Source organism: Bactrocera oleae, chromosome 3 (assembly GCF_042242935.1).
Source record: "Bactrocera oleae isolate idBacOlea1 chromosome 3, idBacOlea1, whole genome shotgun sequence".
NCBI lineage: Eukaryota > Metazoa > Arthropoda > Insecta > Diptera > Tephritidae > Bactrocera > Bactrocera oleae.
The window spans coordinates 54,191,106-54,216,645 of NC_091537.1; the positions used below are offsets into that span (position 1 = coordinate 54,191,106).

Genomic DNA, 25,540 nt, shown 5'->3' on the forward strand with positions numbered 1-25,540 from the left:
AAATGTAATCGAACTTTTCATAAATTCACATTTTCTGATATTTAGGGTTAAGCCCGCATTTCGTAAAGCTGTTAAAACTCTGCTTAACTTTTCTAACATTTTCTCGAACGTTTGGCTACCTATTAAAATGTCATCCATGTAAATTCTAAGGTCATCTTCGTGTACTTGTTCTTTAATTTTTAGCATTAAGCGGTGAAAAACATTAGGCGAGTTTTTTAACCCAAAAGGCATGCGCTTAAATTCATACAAGCCATCCGGAGTTATGAAAGCTGTGTATTTTTGACTGCCAGGTGCGACTGTGATCTGATAATATCCACTATTCAAATCTAATATCATTAAAAAATTTTATTGTTTAGCTTGGTGCCATTGTTCCTCTATATTTGGAATATTAAAATTTTCTTTTTCAGTTATTGAATTCAACCGACGATAATCTATGCAAAGTCTATCGCTTCCATTTTTCTTTTTCACTAATACAATAGGGCTTGTGAATTCGGATAAGGATTTTGTTATAATATTGCTTTTTTCGAGGTCTTTGATCATTTGCGTTATTATTATTCGCTTTGGAGCTGGCACTCGATAAGGCGCTTGCGCAATAACCTTTAGATTCACCATTTTTCACCGTGAACAATAAACCTTTACGCCCTATCACATTCTGACCCAGTAGGAAATCAGTATTTAACATGTTATTAGCAACAATACATACCAACTTACTAACTTTTATTTCTCCAATCACTACATCGAGCACACACCTCTCTTTCATCGTGTATCTTCCACCACCTATACTGTTTAAATGTATACTACACTCTTCATACTTCAGTTCCAATATATCAGCTGTTGACTTTCGAACTAAACTGCACTCACTACCGGTATCGATTAATGCTTCAAACATTATGCCATTTACGTTAATCTTCTTAAGAAAACATTTTTCATTTTGCTTCATTTCAGCTTTCCGAACGCTATGCGTAGACTGCTTAAGACCACAATTGACCGGTTTCCCTCGTTTGTATACTTTACCGCAATCAGGGCATCTCGAACGCTTCTGCTCTTTTGTACATTTACTTGATATGTGGCCTAACTCACCACAATTGTAGCATATAATTTTCTTGTTTTCATCAATCGTTACTCTCTGAAGCGGTGCATTCTTCAACTATTTCGCGCATTTGTTTAGCATTTTCAAATCTTTGCGCCGCTATAGCAATTTGCAAATCACGATGATTTAACCCCTGTCGTGTATATTGAATAATAACAGGCTCACTCAGCTGTTAACGTTTTCCTAATGTATAAACTCTAAAACAGTAGTCAGATATACGTTCGACTCATTCATAATTCGATGCACTTGCACTTCATCGTAATTTACGTAAAATTCTTTTATCAATTCCGCAACGAAATCATTCCATGTCGTGTGTACAATTGGTAATGCATCTAACCATATGCGAGCTACTCCTTTTAATCGACCATAAACTGCTAATAAAACGCATTTTTCGTCTAACTGGTAAGCGCTCATAACCCTACTGACTCGATCAATAAACTGTTGTACTGTTAACGACTGTGTATTTGTTGGATCAAACTCCGGAATCATGTCTGATATTTCTTTAACCGACTGAAAACCCCTAACATACGTTTGTAGGGCTTGACGGCGTTACAACTTGTCTAACATTTTCGTTTTGGTATTGATTATTTACGCTCGGCTGTATTACAATTGGGTCACTTATCTGCTGCCTGTTTTGCTGTAAAATGCCTACAATAGTTTCTAGCATACCACGTAAGTCATTGATCTGCTCCTGCAACCCAGAATTCATAACTATTGGCGCTTCTATTTCATCGTTCCCATATAGTTCCATTTAACGTAGTTCCAATTCCGCTCTAGTACCAGACGTGGATAACCCTTTTTCCCGCAGTAAAACTTTTATTTGATCAGTTTTTAATTCACTTATTTCCGGCATCTTTGATTTTTATTGATATTACATACACAATACATGTATCGTAGATTTATATCAGTTTCGTTTTTAATGTCCGTTCGCTCGTTCTTATGTTTTAGTTTTGTTTTGACTACAAATCACAACTCGTTGATACTTGTTTATTTTAAAATTCGTTCGTTATATAACGTTGCTCGTTCGCTGTTATCGTTTAACATTGCTTCCTCTCTCCGTTATTCGTTTACTGATTCGTTGTCGCTGTAGATCGTACATACATATTTACATAAATCTGATAGCTTTCCGTTTCACCTCGATACTTCGGTTTAGTTGACGTTGATTGGTTTTGCCTAATTACTCGACTGATTCCTTCGCCCTCATTGTCAATTTAGCCTTTGAAATGTAACTGCTGAATCGCCGCTTGCTTGCACGTAATGCGAATGTCGGAGCGCCAGGGCTCACTTTAAGCATTCAGATTCATCCCACTTCTGAACTGAAAGTTAAATGGCTATGAATTTTTAACTTTCTTGATTGAGATATATTTATTTATATTTATAAAAAGAACAAAAATAAGTGGTGCTTGTTAAAGAAACGTTTTTATCGGGATGTCGATGTTTTATGATGATTGCTGAATGCTGACTGCTGGATGGATCATCGATTTGCCACAGGGTTGTCATTCATTTACACAATTAATTTAACAAATGGATCCTCATGCTTATTTGCTATATTTTTTCGCCAAACATATTCAATAATCAGATCAGCAAAGTTTTCTGGATTATTATAATTATCCCTGGCGAAAAATCTTTTTATTACCCGCCACTGGGATTCTGTCCGTTGTGTATGTGTCCCGTCTACCGCAACGAACGGATTGTCAGGATCGCTATGGCTTACGCGACGATGCTCATACCCGTGATTTGTTAAACAATCATACGCCTTTCAACAATCGGTACAAATAATTGTGACAGGTGCAACATGTTTCTCAATCAGGGATATGAGCACCTCAGCAGACCTGATATTGTCGGGACATGCCTCCAACCGCAAGTCCTCACTGCCATCTTCCACCATTCCCAACACCCAGTGACCTTCCACTCTCCTGCCTCAAATAAGAAAAATAGAAAAGTAATTATGTATTATTGCTTATTTTTAATATTACCTTTACTATATTTCCTCTTTCAAAATCTGCTTCCATCAATGTGGACTTTTTTCCCAGGGCCACCAATTTTACCCAACTTCCCTGGTGGTCCTCATGGTATAATACTACAGCTTCGCGGCAGTAATTATACCAGTCGCATGTGGTAGCGCTGGATAAAATCGGTTATATCGGTAATAATTTACCTGTTGAAATTGTACTCATTTTTTAAATTAAAACTTGAATAACTCTTTTAAGACAAATAATAAATCTTTTTACATAATTCTCACTAAATTCGTTTGAATTTTATTTGCCAAATATGAAGTTAATAGCAAATGCTTTTCGCGTGGAACTCCTTTTTGCTTTGGCGGCCTTCGGCCGCGCTTCAAAAAAAATAAGCCTGGTCGATCCAACACCGGGGTGTACCAAGGTCTTTTCGCGTGGAACTCCTTTTTTCGTTTCCGGCTTTCGGCCAGGCTTCAAAAAAAATAACCCTGGTCGATCCAACACCGAGGTGTACCAAGATCTTTTCGCGTGGAACTCCTTTTTGCGTTGGCGGCCTTTAGCCGCGCTTCAAAAAAAATAACTCTGGTCGGTCCAACACCGGGGTTTATCAAGAGAAGGAAGCTAAAAGATTTATTAGTGTGCATCAATAAACCCCTGCGGCCAGGGGATAGAATATGCCCGCGGTGGGTTCCGTACCCGAAAACGGAAGAGGTTTTAGGTCGGCCTCGAATCATACGAAGATGGTAGTGTGGACCCAGACACACTGCCACTGGTATCCAAATAATACTTGCAAATAGTTCGTATTGTTTGGGGCGCTTATCAAATGCAGGATTTGATACGCCGTGCTCTTGAAAACCGTGAGGAAAGGACGTCGCCGGCAGGTACTCACGTAAATCTACAACAAAAGTTGTCCATCAATAATTATGGTTCCTGTATTTAAGGTATACTCTTTCGTTTATTTTATTTTTCTTCGTTTGCAAAATAAATTAGTATGGCAACATTGGTTATTTGACATTTACAACCCTTTGTTATTGTGAAAATTACGAAAATTGAAGAATAATTAGAATATTGAAATAAAGCTATTTTTGGATGATATAATATAAAAAAAAATGTGTAAAAACGAATTAGTGTAGTGTTAGTGGATATAAAAGTGAAAAATATAAGTCGAAATTTTCAAATTTAATCCTAAATATTTCGAAAACTATAAGTTTCCCGCGGCTATATCTATAAATATTCTTGATCTGGAGGATGTCCTCTATCCGCCCATACCCATTTTATCCCCGAAATCCTGGGACGGTATATTAAAGCCGACAAAAAGTTATGGTTAGTTGTCTGTTATAGGAATTAGATGGTTCCAAGGAATTAGTTGAAATAAATTATAACACAATTGTGTTTGTATGGTATATTAACGCGAGTGTGCTACAGTGGCTCAAAGTAAACCGTTAGAAAACCTAAATATCTAGTATTCTAAAAACTTATTAATCATTAAGGTATTAATTTAAAAATGTGGAATATGTGCACATTAATAATCAAGGAAAAAAACTTTAACAATATAAACTTCAGTTCAGAAGAAACCAACGAATTCAATAACAAATTAATCAGGGGTGTTGTGAAATCCAAGCCAGATTTGCGTAGTTATCAGAGTTGCAATACTGAAGAAAGTCTATTAGAGTTAACAATGAATTCCGCTATTTTAGTTCTTATTTTATCTTAAGAAACAGAGCAACGTAAAAATTAAAAGGAAGACATTTAGAGATCACCGTAATCCACTTGATGCACTGGGAGAATTGTATGTGAAATTTGGCTTACATTTACTTGTATGCTGGTACACATGCTTACTATACAGATTTATATCACATTATCGACTAAATAAAGACGCATTTGGGTGTTAAATAACGTTCTGTAAATCCTCTTCAAATATCTGGGTTTTTCCACAAATTCAGTAATTATCACATTTGTGTTTTCCCCTATAGAAATAGAAATAAATTAAATCGTAACAATAATATAAATTAATTTCTTGACTTACATTTCAAATCTGTTAGCGAATATTCTCTTGCTTTGTTTCTGATAATAAAACCGATAAAATAAATTTCCGAGACATCCATAACCGTTATAATTTTTTTTTCGAACGTCAAATCATTAATATCTGAATTTCTGACACCTACTACATTTCTTTTATCGATTTCAATTCTGATTCCGATAATTATCAGATTTTTCAACACAATAATGGAAGACAAAAGGAATTCAAAGTAATATTTCAAGTCAGAAAAAGTATTTTAGTATTTTATTTGCAGTCTTCTTATTGTAAATCTGCTCTCAAACGATTTGACATCAATTCCACCAACTCTCAGCAGAAATATATTGGTATATTGTACCACTCTACTTATAAACTCGGATTTGTTGATTATGTAGGGATTTTATAATTTTTGCTGTAAATAATTCCATACGTGCTCAATAACTTAAAAGCCGGGTAACTGCGGGGAAGTTTCAAGCACTCGGGGACAGTTGTAAAGGAGCCAACAGCGGACGACGTTAGCCTTGTGCTTAGCGTCGTCGTTATCCTAATAAAAAATAAGTTCGTCTTCTATTTAAATAATAAATTTTATCCATATTTCCTTCGATAATATGGAGACTTCCCGGTCCAGTAGCAGATATGGCAACCCATACCATCACAGCACCAAGGCCATACTTTATCGTAGGACGAAGGTTCGATTTTTTAAGCTCTTCATTAGCTTTGCACCTAATATAAGGTTGTCAATCTGAACGAAATACCGTAAATTTACTGTCACTACGCATCGACTGCCGGTTTAATGTGTTTTAAAACATTATGCAATATCCAAAATACTTCGGGTGCATTACAGAACATTATACTTGTTCATATACATAGAAATTGCTGTATTCGAAGCCATAGTGAAGTAGAAAAAAAAATTTTTTTTTGCTTAAAAACGTGTTTTTATTTTTAATTATATACTTATCTCTTTTGATCTAAGACCTATTAAGTACAGAGTGGCTCACGAATCGTGCTACATAAACAAACCGAAGTAACTTTTTTGCTGTGTAAGTAGTCGACATACTTTTGGCAAGTTATTATTTAAATTTTTTAGAAGTGAAGCTTAGGATGCCCCAAAGAGGGTTTGGCTAGATCAGCGGTACTATGCTTTGCTTTCCGTCATGTATTTCCGTCCAAAGAGAATTCAAACGGGATTTTGGCAATCGCGGCTGTTGCATCGTCAATTCAGGAAATACAAGAGTTTCGACTCGCAACTTGGAGTTAGCAGACGGTCATTACAACGGATAGTTCATGATGACTTAAACATGTTTCCGTAGAAGGTTCAAATAACAAGCCGGTTAAACCCTCTAGCTTTGCCTATTCGCCTGGAATTTTGTCAAAAAATGTTTGAATTGACCGAAGAAGCCAACAACTCAAGAAATTGCATGTTTATGTCTGATGAGGCCAATTTTGATCTTAACGGAAATGTAAACAAGACAAATTGCCGTATATAGTGTGAATAAAATCCAGAAATAATCCACGAGACGGAACTTCACCCAGAACCAGTCACTGTGTGGTGCGCAGTTTCATCAATTTGTATTGTCGGGCCATACTTCTTTAAAGAAAATGGTATAACAATAACTGTCAATGGTAATTTAAAGATATTGAGTGAGTTTTTTTTTTACTCAGAACCGCGCCGAGGACGTATCCCTTTCAATAGCGTTTGGTTCCAGCAAGATGAGCAACTGTACACAAAGCCAGACCAGGTTATTGAGGAGATCCAAAGAAAATTCGAAAACAAATTAATATTAAGAAACTCCACTTTCCGTTGGCCCTTAAGGTCACTTGACCTGACTGCACCAGACTTTTTTTATGGGGATATGTCAAGCAAAAGGTGTACAAAATAAAATCAGGAAACCTGACTAAATTGAATCAGTCCATAAAATCGATAATTGAGGCAATCCCGACTTCTACTTTTCAGGCTGCAATGAATAATTTTCTAATTAGGTGTCGCATATGCGTGGCTGAGCATGGAGGTCATTTACGGTCCATAATTTTCAAACATAATTAACTACCACCCTGTATAAGCTGCACAAAATAGTTGCGTTCTCCGCCACAGAAAAAAGATGTAATAGTATATTTGTTTTAGCAACTTGAAAATCGATTTCAATGGTAGCCATTTGCTATTGGAAGAATCATATAACTTCACCTAAAATACAAGTTTTTTTCGAAAACCCTCATATAGGAGAATTTTCGGCCTTAGTGTGGAACAAAAACGTCAACTGTGCCATTTTTATGCTTCACTTCTATTAGGTTATATTCTACACGAGTAAGTTGAATCAACATGCATAAACACTTTTTCACCACGAGTTAAATTGTCTACTCGGATAGAATAAATATTTTCTTTACATAGGTAGAGTTAAGTTGAATGCCAAATCAGCTTCTTTTACCGGTGTATATTGTTGTGATAAATTGCCTGTAAAACTTTGCTTTTTGTTTATTGATTTGATACATTTTTTGTGAAATTATATATAAACTTTTCTGCATCAGCATTTCCTATCTATTTTGCACGTATTTAAAGAATATTGTAAATAATTCCACGTAAATTTATCAAATTTTCCTCCATGCATTAAATTTTCAGCTAAACAAAAATCCATGTCATAGATAAAATTATCCAAAACTCCTCTCTTTGCCTTCTGAGAGAGCTCATGAACTTTCAGTGCTGCCAAAAAAATCACGAGTTCATGAGCTACTGAACAGATGACAAGCAAATCAATGAACTACCACTAAGAATCTCACAGAAATAAATTGCGAAATCAATGGGTAATATGTGAGATCAGATTTTTTGGTGACTTTAACGTATATTTGTAATATTTATTTAAAGAGATTTAATATAGTTTTGTTTTTAAGAAAGTGCGGGTATTTTGTCGCAGAGTATTGTTTTGCTTAGCAGTACCAATTGTCAACGTATTGTGGCAAACACGAGTACCAGAACAAATCAGAATTGACGATAAACTGCCAGAAGAAACTAGACAGCGAATTCGTAGTTGCCAGAATGTTCTAGTAGCAAACTTTTGTTAAAAATTTACTATTTAAGGGCTGCCGGATTGTGTAGCAGAGACAGTTCTAATTAGAGTGTTGCCGTGTAAAGAGCAATTAAGCTATCAGCAATGCAACTTGTTCGAATAGCGAGCAATAAGTGTTAAGTTATTGGAATTGGAATTAAAGATAAGTGTATAGCTTATTGGGACTTTTATTGAACAATCCAGTGATCGAACTCAAGAGTGAGTTATAGTTAGACGATTTATCGAGAAATCCATTACAATTGGTGTCAGAAGTGGGATTGTCAAATAAATTCCCAAGGAGATAATTATTTGAAAATGGCCAAGTTTAACGATATAAGGATTCCACAACTGAAAAAGGAGCTGGAGGAACGTGGTTTGGTGAAATGGATTAAAAACTAAATTACAATCACGGTTGAGAGAGACCAAGGAGGCGGGAAACATTAATGTTGAGGAATATGTCTTCCACATGGAATTAGAGAATGAGACAACAAAGATAGAAGAAAAGGAAGAGGCTCAATGCTCGTCAAAGATTGTGGACATTAAGATGATTTTTTCCGCAATATCGCAGATGGGGAAAGAGATGTCAACGCAAATGTCTCAAATGTCAACGCAGATGTCAACGCAAATGTCGACACAATTTAAAGGGCAGGATACACGTATGTTTCAAATGGAAACGCGATTGTCAACGCATATGGAAGAGCAGTTCGCAGCGCAAGATGCACGAATATCAGCACAGGTGTCCTCCCAGTTGAAAGAGCAGGATGCACGGATATCGCAGGTGGCCTCCCAAATAGAAGAAGTATCCTCATAGCTTTCGGAAGAGCGGGATAAAATTAAAACTGAAATGGATGAATTAAAAGGTCGATTTCGCGAGCTACAATTAAATCGGCCAATTGTGTCAACAGCTTCTGCCAAGGTAAAACCTTCATCCTTTGTTGGCACTGTTCCGTTCCACGTTTTTAAGCTTCAATTCGAAAAGACGGCATCTTCAAATAATTGGAACTCTGAAGATAAAGTAGCTGCATTGTTCGTTACATTAAAAGGATCTGCAGCGGAGATACTACAGACCATTCCAAACTGCGAGGCGAGTAGTTATGAAGCGTTGATGGGTGCATTAGAAAGACGGTATGGTAGTGAGCACAGGAAGCAGATCTTCCAAATCGAGTTGAGAAATCGCCGCCAGAAAGCCAATGAGTCTCTCCAGGAGTTTTCTACAGAGATTGAAAGGTTAGCTCACTTAGCTTATGCACATAAATCCATGGAATACATCGAGGACACGAAAATTCAGACTTTCGTCAATGGAATTCGAAATAACACTACACGCTTCGCTGCATTAGCATGTCCAAAATTGACGTTTGCAGAAACCGTTTCGTATGCTTTGACACAGGACACTGCATCTTTGCTTTGCAATCAAACATTTAAAGCTCACAAAGTAGAAATAGAGGAACACACTTGGGTGAACCCATTATGAAACAAAAAATATAATAACATATGAAAATATATAAATAAATTTTCACTTGATGCCTCCTGAAAAAACCTGACCTGACCTGAACCAAACCTGATATATATGTATAATTGACGAAACAGTTAAGCTTTTGGTTTGCTTTACAATAGATATCGTTTAATTCTACTTTACAATTTTTTACGTTGTGATAAGTATTGTTGCACAGTATTATTCCTTTTGGAATGATAATTTTCCCATCAGGTTGAGCTAATCGGCCCTATTCTCGTTTTAAAACAAAATAAGAACGGCTATGTGGCATTCCTGTTGGCGTTGTCGAAAATAAATTGGCATTCCCCAATTTGAACGACTAACTGCCTTATCTAAATAAAAGCGGCACATAGCTCAATAAACGCTTCGATAACGCTAAGCGTTGAAAAATACGATTTTGACAGCGCGTTAAGAAGTGAATTTGGCTTAAAAAAAAGAAGAAAGTTGATTTGACAACGAGTAAGAAGTAAAGTTGGCTGCAGAAAACGAAGAAATTGTAACTTTTCTGAAAAATTGCTTGGCGCGCGATGTTTAATGCTTGTACATACGGACGTAAGTATTTTTAATAAATTAATTCGTTATATATTCTTAGCTCAATATAGTTCTTTATTTTACCCTACCAGCAGTAATAGTATAAGATTATTTATTGAGTTTAAACAAAATATCTTTAATTTCATCCATGTGAAATATTGCGGGTTTTAATACTTTGACTTTGGCTAATGATATTGTTTGTATAGTATTCTGGAGTTCATTTAGTATGAAATCAAGCCTTCGACTTCTTTCTGTACTTTCTAGTGTTTGCTTGGTATTTGTATTATTTTAAATATTTCTGAATTTGTACTGAAGGGATTATTATTGCTTTCTATTTAGGCTGTGTGCCAAAGGGTAGAAAAACGAAACTTCTGACTGATGAAAGTGAAATTTTTCGTAGCGAATCCGATGTCAGAATTTTACCCAGCTCATGAGCAAAGTAAAATTTTGACAACCTATAAATATGATTACGATATTTTGAAAATAAAAATATATCTATCTATCTATCTATATATATAAAAGACAAAGTTTGTATGTATGTTCCTTATGAACTCATAATATCATAACATTATGCCAATTTGTATGAATGCATGCAAAAGTGATAAGACTCTATTAAATTATGTAATTTTCAAAATAATATTTATAGTCAGTTTGGGCATTTAATAAGATTATATAGTTTTTACGTAATATGCATTTATATATTCTGTATGATAATTGTTACTTATAGTGATTAAATTTATTAAAACGTACACATACATCTTTCATCATATTAATTTATATAGTCATATATCTGAACATGCGCATTTGAATGTACGTACTCAGAAAGTCAAATCATAATTTTATCACTTATTAATACATTATATGTGAGCGCCTTGTAATATGTATATATATATATGTATATGTAACATTGCCGAACAAATAATGCATACACAAACCAACCTACATACATATGAATATCCGTACACATGTAAATACGTCAACCGAACATGGGTTTGCCTACAAGCGTCTTTTCGCGACGATGGCAAAAGCTAGAAATCATAAATTGAACAACTTTTTTATGGACCCTCTAGAAGGGAAAAGTGACAAGCCCACAAAACCCAGAAAAAAGTAACAAAAGTGGCAACAAAGCTTTTATCGATTTAAAATATTTTTCCGTAGCTCACAAAAATCTGCGTCAATATGTATGCATGCTCATATATAAACATACATATTTACGATGATTTGTGAGCAAAGCTGTTAGAACGGCATGTTAAGAAATGTACGCTTACAGATTCGTATATTTACAATGCGCAAACGACTTTGCATATAATTTTAAGATATTCTGCATATACAGGGCGGCTCACGAATCGTGCTACAAAAATTAACCGTAATAAGTTTCTTTTTAGTCAATGCATTACATAAATTTTTTTTTTATTGTATAGAAAATTTTATTTTATTTAAACAATTAATTATTTCTCCATGCTCAACCACGCATATGCGACACCTAATTCGGGATTGCATCATCTATCTATTTAATGGACTGCTTCAGTTCAGTCAGATTTCTGGGTTTGATTTTGTACATCTCTTGCTTGACATAACCCGATAAGAAAAGACGAAGCGGTCCCAAATATTTTTATTCAAATATATATGTATAATTATGTTTGCATGTAAACAAATATGAAAGTACCCATTATAATTGTTAATTTGTCTATATGCAACGTATGTATGTAAATATGTACACTCATTGTTTCATGTGAAATTTCCGTTGCCACGGACAACCAATGGCCGAAGCTCACGTTTTTTGTTTTCTTGTCAAAGAGTCACTGTGTCGAAGGACTGACGCGACGACAAAGTCTCACAACATTGTGTTGTTGGTAGAAAATCCGAGCTGTGCCGAAAAAATATTAACGAACGGCCACCGATTGTCACCGCTTCCCTTGCCGCTCTAACAGCTTTGCCCACAAATCATCGTAAATATGTATGTTTATATATGAGCATGCATACATATTGACGCAGATTTTTGTGAGACACGGAAAAATATTTTAAAATTGTAAATTTAAATTGTAAAATATTTTAAATCGACAAAAGCTTTGTTGCCAGTTTTGTCAATTTTTTCTGTGTTTTGTGGGCTTGCGTGGTTGCAACTTTTCCCTTCCAGAGGGAATATCAGAAATTTGTTCAATTTATGATTTTTAGCTTTTGCCATCGTCGTCAAAAGACGCTTGTTGGCAAAAGCATGCTCGGGGGGATGTGAGGGTATCTGTTTTTATGAATGAAGCGAGGTTGCTTGTTAAAAGCACGCCTGCGTTCAAGAATGAAAATGTTGTTGTTGTGTAATTTACTATAAATTTGGGCTTCGCCTATTTGGCTAACATATTGACTTGTGACGATTGTTGTGTTTGTAGAACAATGTTTGTAGTTTTTGCGGGTGACATATTAACATGTGTACGCATATACATATGTATGTATGTTGGTTTGTGTATGCATTATTTGTTCGGCAATTTTATGTAGATATATGCGTGTACATATAAATCAATGCGCCCACATATAGTGTATTGATAAGTGATAAAATCATGATTTGACTTTCTGAATGCGTACATTCAAATACATACGTACATACATATGACTATATAAGATTAATATGATAAAAGATGTACATACATACATATATTGTAATAAATTTAATGTCTATTATTATAATATTAAATATTTATTTGGAATGTACATTAGGTAAAAACTAAATAAAATTATTAAATGCCCAAATTGACTATAAATATTATTTCGAAATTTCATAATTTAAAAGATCTTATCAGTTTTGCATGCATTCATAAAAATTCGCAAAATGATATTCATATCAATAAATATGATTGCATATAAAGCCAAAAGGCTAACATGCAGCTGTAATATCAAAGCAAGTCTCTGAGCATAATTTTCATACAATGCTCAGCTCTGTTTACGCGCCACTGTTAAAATTTCTCCTTCCGAGCCAGATGTGGGGAAATCCACTATTAAAATCTTGTTAGGTTTTGACAATTCACACGCTGGCGCTTGAACCTTCTCTATAATCTACGTTCTTTGATTCCAACAACTTAACACTTATTGCTCGCTATTCGAACTTACAACTTATTGCTTCTAGCTTAATTGCTCTTTACACGGCAACACTCTAATTAGAACTGTGTCTGCTGCACAATCCGGCAGCCCCTATATAATAAATTTTTAACAAAAGCTCGCTACTAGAACATTCTGGCATCTACAAATTCGCTGTCTAGTTGCTTCTGGCAGTTTATCGTCAATTCTGATTTGTTCTGGTACTCGTGTTCGCCACACTGCCCTCTACCTAAGTCTGATCGTCCCGATTAGACATATTTGTGGTACCAAACGCTGCAAGCCGTTCCAGGTGAACCACCTTCATTTTAATTCTTGGTCTTCCAATGGTCTGTATGCGATACACTACATTATTGAATCGTTTAATAACCTGGTATGGTCTTTCTCAATTACACTGTAATTTGAGAGACAGCCCTTTCTTTCGTTGTGGGTTATATAACAGTTTATTGCCTTGTCGTATTTTGCTTTCATCTTATCGCTTATAATTTTGATGCGCTGTCTCACCATAGCATGTATATCCCTCATCTCGTCCTCTAGGATGCTATTGAATTCCTTAATATTCCTTTCTCCGTTGGCGTTAATTCCAACTTTTAAATCAATCGGTAGTCGAAGATTATTACCAAAAGTTACCCTTGCTGGAGTCTGCCCCGTTGTTTCATGTACAGCAGATCGATAAGCTATCAGGAACAAGGATATATGGGTATCCCAATCTTTTTGATACTTGTCCATAACTTTCCTCAAATATTCTTCCAAAGTTCGATTGAATCGTTCTACCATGCCATCAGACTGCGGATGAAGTGCAGTTGTACGGGTTTTCCGGATACCCAGCTTCTGGCATATCTCCCGTATTAGAGCGGATTCAAAATTTCTCCCTTGGTCAGAATGTAATTCTATTGGAACACCATATCTCGATACCCAATTGTTGATGAATACATCCGCTACTGTTCCTGCCTCTTGGTTAGGAATTGCGTATAACTCTGGCCATTTGCAGAAATAGTCCATGACTACCAAAACATATTTGTTTCTTAATTTACTGATAAGAAAAGGACCAGCTACATCCATAGTAATTCGCTCAAACGGCGCACCCGATTTGTACTGCTTTAATTTTCCATGACTTCTGGACCTCGGCCCATTACCAGAAATGCACTTGACAGAATTGGCGATCCACTCCGTAACTGATTGACGACAACCAATCCAATAAAATCTTTGTTTTAATTTCTCCAAGAAAATTTAGTGATACCCATGTGTCCTCGGCTTGGACCGTTGTGCAGCTCGCTGAGAACTTCAGGAATTCTTTCTTTTGGAACAATCATCAGAGCTCGTGAACTTTGCCCATTTGCGCTTTTCCATACGCGATACAAGCAGCCAGGCACTAACTTCAAACTATTCCATTGTGCCCAATAAGCCTTTGCGACTGGGCTTTTTGCAACTATTTCTTCTTTCGTTGGACGTTTATTCATCTTCAATCCGTGTATTACACTTTTCAAATCTGGATCCTCTTGCTGAAATTTCCGTAGCTTCTCCGGATCCCAGTCTGATGTTATAGTCATTAATCGGACATCTATAATGTCTTCTTTGGCCTCAGATTTTGAGCAATGTCTGCATTCCAGATTACAGGGACGGCGGGACATGGCATCAGCATTGCCATGACTACCACCTGTTCGATGTTCTATAGAGAAGTCGTAACTTTCCACCGTGCCAACTGTCCTTCTGGGTTCCTGAATTGTAGAAGCCATTTTAATGCTGCATGATCTGTCCTCACCCGAAATCGCTGGCCATAAACGTACTTATGAAAATTTTTGATGCACTTCACCAACGCCAGTAATTTCCTACCAGTAACACAATAATTTCTCTCTGGCTTACTTATTGTCTGGCTGTAATATGCAACCACTTTCTCATGCCCATCAATGACTTGTGATAGAACGACTCCTACTGTAAATCCACTAGCATCCGTATCCAAAATAAACGTTGATCCTGGGACCGGGTATGCTAACATTGGCGCAGTACTTAATCGCTTCTTCAGAGTTTGGAAAGCCACTTCCTGTTCTTGATTCCATTCAAAAACTCTGTTCTTTCTCGTGAGTTCATGGAGGCTACTAGCTACGCCTGCAAAATTTGGAACGAATCGTCTATAATAAGTACATAGTCCAAGGAAACTCCGCAATTCATGTAAATTTTTAGGAGTGGGCCAATTTCTTACTGCCTCGATCTCTTCATAGCTGTGCAAATGCCCTCCGTTGCCACTTTGTGTCCTAAGTAGCTTACTTCCTTTTTGAAAAGGGAACACTTCTTTGGACTCAGCTTCAGACCAGCACTAGCTATCCGTTGGAAAACCTCTTCCAAGTTCTTAAGGTGTTCATCGAAGCTTTTACCCAACACGATGATATCGTCGAGGTATACCAAACAGGTCTTCCAGTGTAATCCTTTTAATACCTGTTCCATAAGTCTCTCAAAAGTAGCAGGAGGAGTGGAGGAAGTCAAATTTTAAAGAAAAGATTTAATTTCTTTGCGTTCATCGTGGAAAACGGTAGAATTCTTCCTTCAAAAGAAAATGCTAGGGCAGTCAGTGAGTTTCCAGTACCAAACAGCAAGAAGGAATTATAGCGGTTCTTAGGCTTGACTTCATATTTCAGACGGTACAAAACTATGCAGTTATCGCTAAATCGCTAACAGATATGCTTCGTCAGGAAGAAAAATTTAGGCCGGGGGAGGAACAACTCTTAGCCATTCAAGAACTAAAGCGGGCGTTGGTAAACGCGCCCACTTTGAAACTTTTTGATCCAAATGCAGAAACAGAAGTACATTCGGATGCGTCAAAATTCGGGTATGGCGCAGTTTTATTGCAAAGGGACCCAGAAGACAATCTATTGCATCCTATTGAATATATGAGTCGTAAAACTTCGAGGACAGAAGAAAAAAGTACAGTGCGTGTGAACTTGAGGTTCTGGCAGCTATGAAAGCCCTTAAAAAATGGCGGATATACTTAAAAGATATTAGGTTCAAAATAGTAAGCGATTGTAACGCTTTCACTATGATGGTCAAGAAACAAGACGTACCTGACAAAATTATGAGGTGGGCAATGTACCTGCAAGAATACAATTAGGTAGTTGAACATAGATCAGGAACTCGCATGAGGCACGTAGATGCTCTTAGTCGCGCATACCGTTTGTTAGTAGAAAACTCGTTAAAGTATAGGATAAGGGATGCGCAAATGCAGGATAACTAAATAAGTGCGGTAAGGAAAGTTATGGAAGTAAGACCATACGAGAAGTTTTTTTTGAGGAATGAGTTACTTTACAGTGACCCCGTTAAGGAATTGTTAGGAGTACCGTCCAGTATGGAAGACGAAATTATTAAGCTAGCACATAGCAAAAGACACAGGAACTGTTGAAAAGAAATTATTACATACCAAACTTGAACAAAAAGGTGCAAAAGGTAGTAAGTTCATGTGTGGAGTGCATAATTGTAGATTCGAAGAGGGGTAAGAAAGAAGGCTTGCTGACGCCGATCGACAAAACCTGTGAACCACTAGGGACTTACGATATCGACTATGTGGGTCCTTTAACTGAAACATGTAAAAGGTATAACCATATTTTAGTTATTATAGACGCCTTTTGAAAGTTCGTTTGGTTGTACCAAACGAAATCAACCGGGGTGGGAGAAGTAATTGATAAATTAGAGAAACAATCGACAGTTTTCGGCATTCCGAAAAGAATCGTAACGGATAAGGGGCGGCTTTCACATCAAACGTTTTCAACGAGTACTGCACTAAAGAGGGAATACATTACCTGTTGATTGCAACCGGTGTCCCACAAAGCAATGGACAGGTGGAACGCGTTCACAGTTGGTGTTGGAGTAGTTGGCGTATCCACATCCATGTTAATCTGTATGAAAGAGTGGTTTAATAGGTCATCGTATTGATCGACCTTTTTTTATTACTTATTTGTTATTGCGGTAGTATCGGCTGATTGTTTGCGATTTGCTGTGTCGCTATTATCGGCGGTTGGGAGAAAGCATAGCTTCACGAGCGGTCTGGTTAGCATTCCGCTTTGCGTACGAAGATCAACCACTCGTATGTGACCGTCGGAGCCGTAATGTAGCTTTTCTATGCGCCCAAGCCGCCATTCGGTAGGAGGTAGACAATCATCATGGAGGATGACACAATCTCCAAGTTTTGGTGCTTGTTCAGGAGTTTTCCAACGGTATCGTTTATGGAGATCCTTTATGTATTCTTCTTTCCATCGGCGGCTCAAATCGTGATGGCGAATTTTAATTCTTTCAAAGCGATTTAATAAGGATAGCGACTCCACGTCTGGCTCAGGTATGGCCAGAATGGGTGTTCCTTTGAGAAAGTGCCCTGGAGTTAAGGCTGTGAAATCGGAGGGATCTTGCGAGAGGATTGTAAGAGGCCGTGAATTGAGAACGGCTTCAATTCGAATTAATAATGTCGTGAAGTCTTCGTAATTGAATTTGTAATTTCCAGCTACTTTTTTGAAGTGGGATGTGAAGCTTTTTATAGCTGATTCCCATAAACCACCCATATAAGGAGCGCTTGGGGGGATGAATTGCCAATTAATGCCTTTGGGCGCGTACTTTTGTACAATCTCAGTTGAGACTTGTTAGAGAAAGTCCACAAATTGTTTTTCGGTGGCTCTTTGAGCGCCGATAAATGTTTTACCATTATCGCTTAATATCTTCAATGGAAAGCCGCGTCGACCGACGAAGCGGGCAAATGCTGCTAGGAAAGCCTCCTTCGTCAGATTAGTACAAAGCTCAAGGTGCACTGCTTTTGTCGTAAAACAGACAAAAACAGCCACATAGCCTTTTATCAGAGTGGGAGACCTTAACATGGACGCCTTAATTTGAAAAGGCCCAGCAAAATCGACCTCTGTGATGGAGAAAGGCAGAGCAAAGAAGAAGACCTTTCGTGTCGAGGAATGGGTTTAGAGCTAAGAGGGGACTTCTCCTGTCAGTAGGTTCTGATTCTCTCAATAGTGATATATCGCGGCTGAAGTGGCGCGCTTGAGTATATGCATATCGCATTGGAAATCTAACGAGGTTACTCTCTTAAGTTTAATTTTGAGTCGCTCTATGAACTTGAGCATATAAGCGATTACCCTAAGTGCTCGGGGGTACGTGGAAAATCGCTCGAGGATGTCATTATCCTGCAATGTTGTGTGAAAGTGGTTGTGTCTATCAACCATCGGGGGCCATTCCAACATAGGGTGGTGGTGGCAAGGTTCAGGGGTTTACACCCTCTTGTACCTAGATCAGCAGGATTGTCAGCAAAAGTTACGAGTCGCACAGTGGCTGATCCTACTAGGTCAAGTATTCAAGACGTTCGATTGAAAATATACGTCTTCCATGCATATGGTGGTTTTTCAAGCCAGGCTAGTACAATTTCCGGTCGATTTCTGAAAAGTTTTGCCACAGAGGATAAAATTTGGCGTTTTGTTATGGCGGATAATGCTGATATTGACTCTGTAGTGTATGAAAACTGGTCAGATATCGCATTCCATTGTCCAAGACTGTGACTTCCAGACAGGATATCGTCTACATACGTTGGTGTTTTTAACACCTGGGTTGCCAGAGGAAATTCTGACGTGGTATTTTCTCCCAATTCGTGCAATGTTCGAATGGCGAAATAGGGAGCACAGTTGGCGCCAAAGGTAACTGTTTTCAATTTATAGTCGCGGAGTGGACTATTGGGAGATTTGCGGAAAATAATTCGCTGAAAATCTTGATCATCTTTATGTACTACTATTTGTCTATACATTTTTTCGACGTCTCCGTTAAATACGTATTTAAATAAACGCCAATTTAAAATAAGTAGCATTAAATCTGGTTGGAGCGTGGGTCCCGTAAATAGGACATCATTTAGGAAATTCCCCGAGCTGGTGGATCTTGATGCATTAAAGACAACTCTTACTTGCTGTTTTTTGTCTGGCTTTACTACTGCATGATGCGGCAAGTAAAATTAGTAGCATTGTGACGTACCGACCATTATCTGAACTAGTATAATATTTGTGGCTTTGTCAAAGTTTTTCCAATACTGATTAGCTGGGCTTTTAATTGAAATGGGGGAGTTCTTCTAACTCATAAACTTTTCTCAATTGTGAATTGAGATATTCGTTTGAGATTTCTCCAACTTTAATTGTCATTTTGGTAACTGGTTGCGTAACTAGCCCACTCAGGATCCAATCAAAAATTGTATTTTGTGCCAGAAGTGTGTTTGAAAATTGAAAAATACCTTCGAGTATTATCTGTGGTATGAGATCGCCGCCTAATAGTATGCCTATTTGAGCGGGGGTGTTGCAGTTGGGATCTGCTAATATGTGGTGTGAAACTTTTTCCTTGCAATTGATATGATAGCATATTTGTTAGTTGCGGTAAGACAATAGCTTCTGCTTGAAGCACATTCAAGCTTTGGCGGAAGTTAGGGTAATGGAGCAGGTTTTGTTTGAATTTTGGACTACTCTTCCGCCCATTCCCGTGATTTCATAATTGGCTAGTTTTGTTGGAAGTTGTAGCCTATTTTGAGCAATAGACGCTATGAAAGATCGTTGTGATCCTTGGTCTATTAAGGCCTTAAGTTTAAACAGTTCTCCTGGGTGTTCGATAGAGACGACTGTTGTGGGTAGTAGTACCCTACTTTGGTTTTCGCTTTGTAGCGTTTGAGTTTTTAATGGCTTTGAGCACCATTGTGATTTTTGGCAAATTTGAGGAGTTGGCACTTCGGGATTCGCTGTTGCAACTAAACCTGTGGCTCTTTTCATATTTGCTCTGTTTGGGGGAGAACTGGAAAAATTATTTTTATGAACAATAGAATGATATCGTTTATGACATTAAACGCAATTGACCTTGTTTTCATACTCTTTTAGAGTATGCGAACGTGACAAGCAGTTTGTGCAAAGTTGTTTTGTTCTCACAAAATTGTTCAGCTCTCTTCCTATGTTTTGGCTGCTATATATATTTTGTTTTTAGTCTCGCGCCCGTTTTTGATTAAAATTTTTTGGTTTCGCGCCGCGTTTAGATTTGTGTTTTTTTTGGTTTCGCGCCCGTTTGTTTTCGTGTTAAAGTATTTTTTGATTTTATGTGTTTGTTTTTTTGGCACATTTAATATGTTTTGACACTTTCCCACTTTTATGTTATATTTGTATGTGTATGTGATCGAAAATTAATTAAATATTAATTTAAATTTCACTCACCGTTCGTACAAGTAAAGCGAAGTGAAGAGGCGGATGCTCGAAATAAAGAGATATGGTCGTAACCGAATCGAAATGCTAAAAAGCGAGCGATATCCTTCTTTTCGTCCCTTATATTATATATTGATGTCTTCACGGGGAACTTTAATCCGCTAAATCTAACTTACTCCCATCTCATCTCTCCCACGGAACCACCGGATTAAGTATTACTTCATGGTTTAAGTCTCCTCTACCGTACGGACTGACTGACTCCTAATCTGTTGTAAGTATCTCAGTTTTGTCATAATTAAAGCTGACGCTTCGCTGACAGCTTTTCATATATCAGAGGACTGACACATATGTGCTGTCAAGGTTTCCACCGTTAGACTACCGAGCGTAGATTTTAACTTTCCCCCTTATAATTAAAAAAACGGGGGCACTGAAAAAATACGTGTTCAGAGTCTTCTATGCACTCTGTTCACGTCGGACAAAACGGACTAACATCATGATGAAATTGGAATAGATACTTTCTAAATCATCCATGCCCACTCAGTATTTGGGTTAGGTGGAAATTTAGGTCCCCGTGTCGTCTGTCTATCCACGAATGAATGTCCGGAATTAGTCTGTGGGTCCATCGTCCTTTAGATGAGGTTTGCCACCGTTGCTGCCACATTGTTATGCTCTTGGTTCTCTCCTCTTTTTTTACTCCTGAAGACGGCACTGAGAGCTGGCACAGTCGCGCGAATTCGTCCCCTGGATGTCAATAGGCGGCATGCTGGCTAATACCTCAGCAGCATCACTTGATATCGTTCGGAAAGCACTTATTATTCGGATTGGTGAAAGCCTATGCACTGCGTTTATTTGTCTAGCATATGATTTTATGTCTAGCGCTTGTATCCATATTGGTGCTGCATATAATATCACCGAACTCATTGCTTTTGCTATTAAAAACCGCCGGCTGGAGCTCACGCAGCCTCTATTGACCATCATTCTTGATAGAGCATTATAGATTTTATTCGCTATACCGGAAGTATGCGCCAGGTTTTCTTTAAATTTTAATTTGGAGACAAGTATAATATTACTCCCAGATACTTCATCAGCGGCTGTGAAGTAATCTCGCACTCCCCTATGGTGAGGGACAGCCTTTCTTCCACCTTCCTTGTGCTTATGAGCAAAACTTCCGTTTTCTGCTCGGCCAGCTCTAAGCTCATGGTCTTCACGGTGGTGTGATCGTGGTGATGTTGTATTTACGTGCGTGTTGGTGCATGGTGTAGTGATGTGGAATGTATGATAAGTAGGTGTGGTGATGTGGATGTGAATTGGTGTGGTGTGACAGTGTCTTATGGTGAGGGGGGATTGAGTGGTAATTTAGCCACATAGTAACGGTCAATATACTTATAGTTTTTAGCATATAAGCGAGAAGTATTGTAACCATCGAGGCGAACGGACGTGTAAATTTTATCGGAGTTATTATAAAATAAACTGTGAACAATACTTGTGTTGTGTATTTTAATATTTACATTGGATTTTAAATAAAAACCCTAAATGTGTGTCGTTTCAGCAAGATATATCAATTTTTACCCAAGTTATCGCTTGCATCACTAGACATACATCCGGAATTCAACTCAGGGAAGTTAGAGCAAGCATATTAGTGCACTAATATTGCAACCCTGTTATTCTTCTGCAGATACTCAGCTGATAATGAACTTAATCAATGCAAATACTTTGCACGGCTAACATTTTGGAAGTCTTTACCAAATTCATTTTGGTAAGGTTTTTATTAGCAAAAGGTATACATTTATTTATTTTTGATTTCGTTTTCATTTTCCTTTGTTTCGGCCAGTAATGCTAAGTATAATGAAAATGTGCCAACGCAAAAACCGAAAAACACTGTTTACAAGGCGAATGTGTTACTGAGGACCGATTACCCTTTGCAACGTCTTACAGAGTAACACCCCTGCACTATTTTTTGTGGGACTATGTGCAATCGCTTGTCTATTTGAATTGCTCGTACGCGTGACATTTTCAAATGTTGCCAAATTTTTACGACAGATACGATGCTTTGGTATGTTGTCACAGTGATTGATCACATTGATGTATGCAAAGTCATATCCAAAAAACAACAGTTAGGTGAACAGAAACAAGTATAAATATACATTAAGAATGGCTTTCGATTATCAATCACTATCTACTGAGAAACCAATTGTTTAAGTTTTTGTTTATTCGTGCACTATGTTACGATATATATTATTAGTAATTAAATTAACAAATGCATTTAATTGCCAGTTTGCTAGTTTGTCCGAGTAGAGTGATGAGGCTTAGCTCATTTATACATCCTCGGCCTCCTAGGCGAATATTTTGCCTAGTAAATATATGATATCGCATGTGTTTCGGCATACTGATGGTGGGAGTAACCGAAGGCGCGGTATATGTAGTGAGGGAGTCGTAGGATATCCATGTTTATTTGTATGTCTAAGAACCAATCATTGTTTTAAGTTGATGTTATGTACCTTGTTGTGAGAGTTCCTACTTGAAAAAAACTTAATTTTGTGGGTTTATGGAGTTTGTAGTTGTTTTTTCTACTTATTGTATTTGCGGATTTTTTCTATTGTTTTTTTTTATTATTTTAATTGCTTATTTACAATTTCTTTACCATCGGCTTATTAAGGTTAGAGACTCCACGCCTGGCTCAGATATGGCCAGAATGGGTACTCCTTTGAAACCTTTGAAGAGGATCTTGAGAGAGAAAGATTTGTGATTTCTCTCACTTTTTTGAATTGAGATTTGCAACTTTTACAAGTGTTTCCCATAAACTACCCATTTGATGAGCGCTTAGATAAATGCGATAAGTGCCTTTGCTTTTTGTAAGTCTGGGTGCATCACTGTATCACATTGGAAGTATGGTGATCTCTAAGCTTTAATTTTGAATTGTACCATAGTTATGAAATTTTAGGCAACTATAAGGCACTATAGTAAGAGAAGTGTCGATTTTTCAACTTTCTGGGATATCGCTTAGATTGTTTGAGAATTGTGACCATTTTTCTAAGTGAAGAAGAATTAAGATTTTCGCTTGTATCATAATGGTCGAAAGTGTTATTGCGGATAATGCGGATATTGGCTCAGTAAGATACGAAAACTGGTCAGATGTCGCATTCCATTGGATCCTTGTGTTTTTGCTGTACTGCCCTTTTCGAATTTAAAGTACTTACTGTACAACAAATTTCTTTTGAAATATTTAGTACTATATTTGGGGTCTGGGGTTGTCAAGAGAAGTTTTGGCTTGGTTTTTTGTGCCAATTTGTGGAGTGCAACTAAAGGTGACAAATAGGGTGGCGAGGATCCAAGTATGTATACCGAAATCACTTGTGGAGCTGCCGATTGAGTAGACATGGAAAAAATCGATGTTTCTTCGCATGTATATAACGAATGAAGGTAGCGCGCTAAATCGCGCTCGTATTGAATGAGGCGTATCTCCTGCGGAGACCATCCTTTTTATTTGCTGAGGTGGTGTACAGTTTCGATGTTGTGGTGTGCTGTTGTTTGTTGTCCTGTGTGGGGATGTATGAGTGTGGCGTATTGTGGTGGGTTATACTAGGATGTGCCAGTTTTTCAGAGTAGAGTGATGTCTATAGGTATGGGATTAGCTCATTTATACAATTATAGTAAAAATAATTGTCAAAAAAAATTGTTTTAAAGTTTTTTAATGAAAATATTTTTATTTTTTTTTGTTGTATTTTCCGAAATTTATCTACAAAAAATTGCTCTCTAAATAGTTTATGACATTTTTAATAATATATATACTTTTCTTGTGAATAAGTGTCTATCGAATTCGTGCACATATTTGAGTAATACTGCCAAATACTGTACATAGTGCTTCCCGAATAAATGACACCTCTATTACGTATCTATTATAATGCGATAGTAATTGCCGTTCAGCAAGATTATGCCAAAATTTTCGTTACGAGTAGACACCGACTTTCGTATCCCTGCAAGACGGAGGTAACAGATTTCACATACACACAGGGCCCGATCTAAGTAGGGGCACGCCGATAATTTGCCTAGAGCGGCAAAAATTGAGGGACGGCAAAATTTACTTATTCCTATCTTTCAACCTTATGTTCGATATTTTTGAGGTATCGATACTCATAACAAAATTTAAGTCTCATCATTAAATTTGGGTCATAGGGCATTACCCTTCTATATAGACAATAACTTATGTTTAGGGCATGTGTTGCCAGTTTTCGGTGATTGATACCTATTTTTCTATTAAGTAGATTTATTTTTATCAATTAACTAAAAAATGATTTACTAGGATTTAATCCTGATTTACTTTTTTACTGTTGCGCTAATTTATTTTTGTAACGACAATTTAATACGTCGAAATTTAAATCTAGTGAGTTTAATACCATTATTAAGAAGTGTCGCATTAGTGATAAGTTCTGAACTCTAAGCTCCGAAATTTCTCGGATAATATTTTATATTACGGATATTACTCAATCGCAAGTTTTAAAAATATATTAAAAAATACTTGATACTTATCAAAGTCGATAGTTTAGTTTCGATCCTTTTCCCGGTACCTATAAATCTGATACGATACTGGTATCGAGTAAAGATACTTTTGAAATTTTGTGGAACACTAAGAAGAAGAAATACCTAAATAGGAAATAAGGAACCAACTAGACTAGAACTTAGAAACTAGGATACAAAAAAATCATCAGAATTTTCTGCCGATTTCACATTTCTGAACTGGCAACTTTTAGTCCATTTTATGTTTGCGTTGGATTTCCTTCAAACTTTCGGAGGAATAACCTTAAGCTAGATTCGCACAGCAAGACATTTTAGAGAAATTCCTTAAACATAATATATAAGCAAAAAATTAAACTAATTTTCCATTACTTATTTAACAGACTCCTAGTAAAAATGTTCTGCCCTAGAGACAAATTTTCGTCATATTCGAGAACAATGTAGCCGTAAATAAGTGATACAGAATTAAAATTATATATGCTAAGCCTACAAGTTGGTTCTATTCTTAAATTTAAAAGTGACGTGCTTTTATGCGGAAAATTAACCATAAAAATATTGAAGTGCGCATGTGAATTTACTACGTAAGTACCTATCTATTTTATAAATTAGATTGTAATACGCA

General features: G+C 37.0%; 1 pseudogene; it reads left to right on the forward strand.

The window, feature by feature from the left end:
* Positions 1 to 8,368: 8,368 nt before the first annotated feature.
* LOC138856079 (myosin heavy chain, striated muscle-like) lies at positions 8,369 to 9,574 on the forward strand (annotated as a pseudogene).
* Positions 9,575 to 25,540: the final 15,966 nt, after the last annotated feature.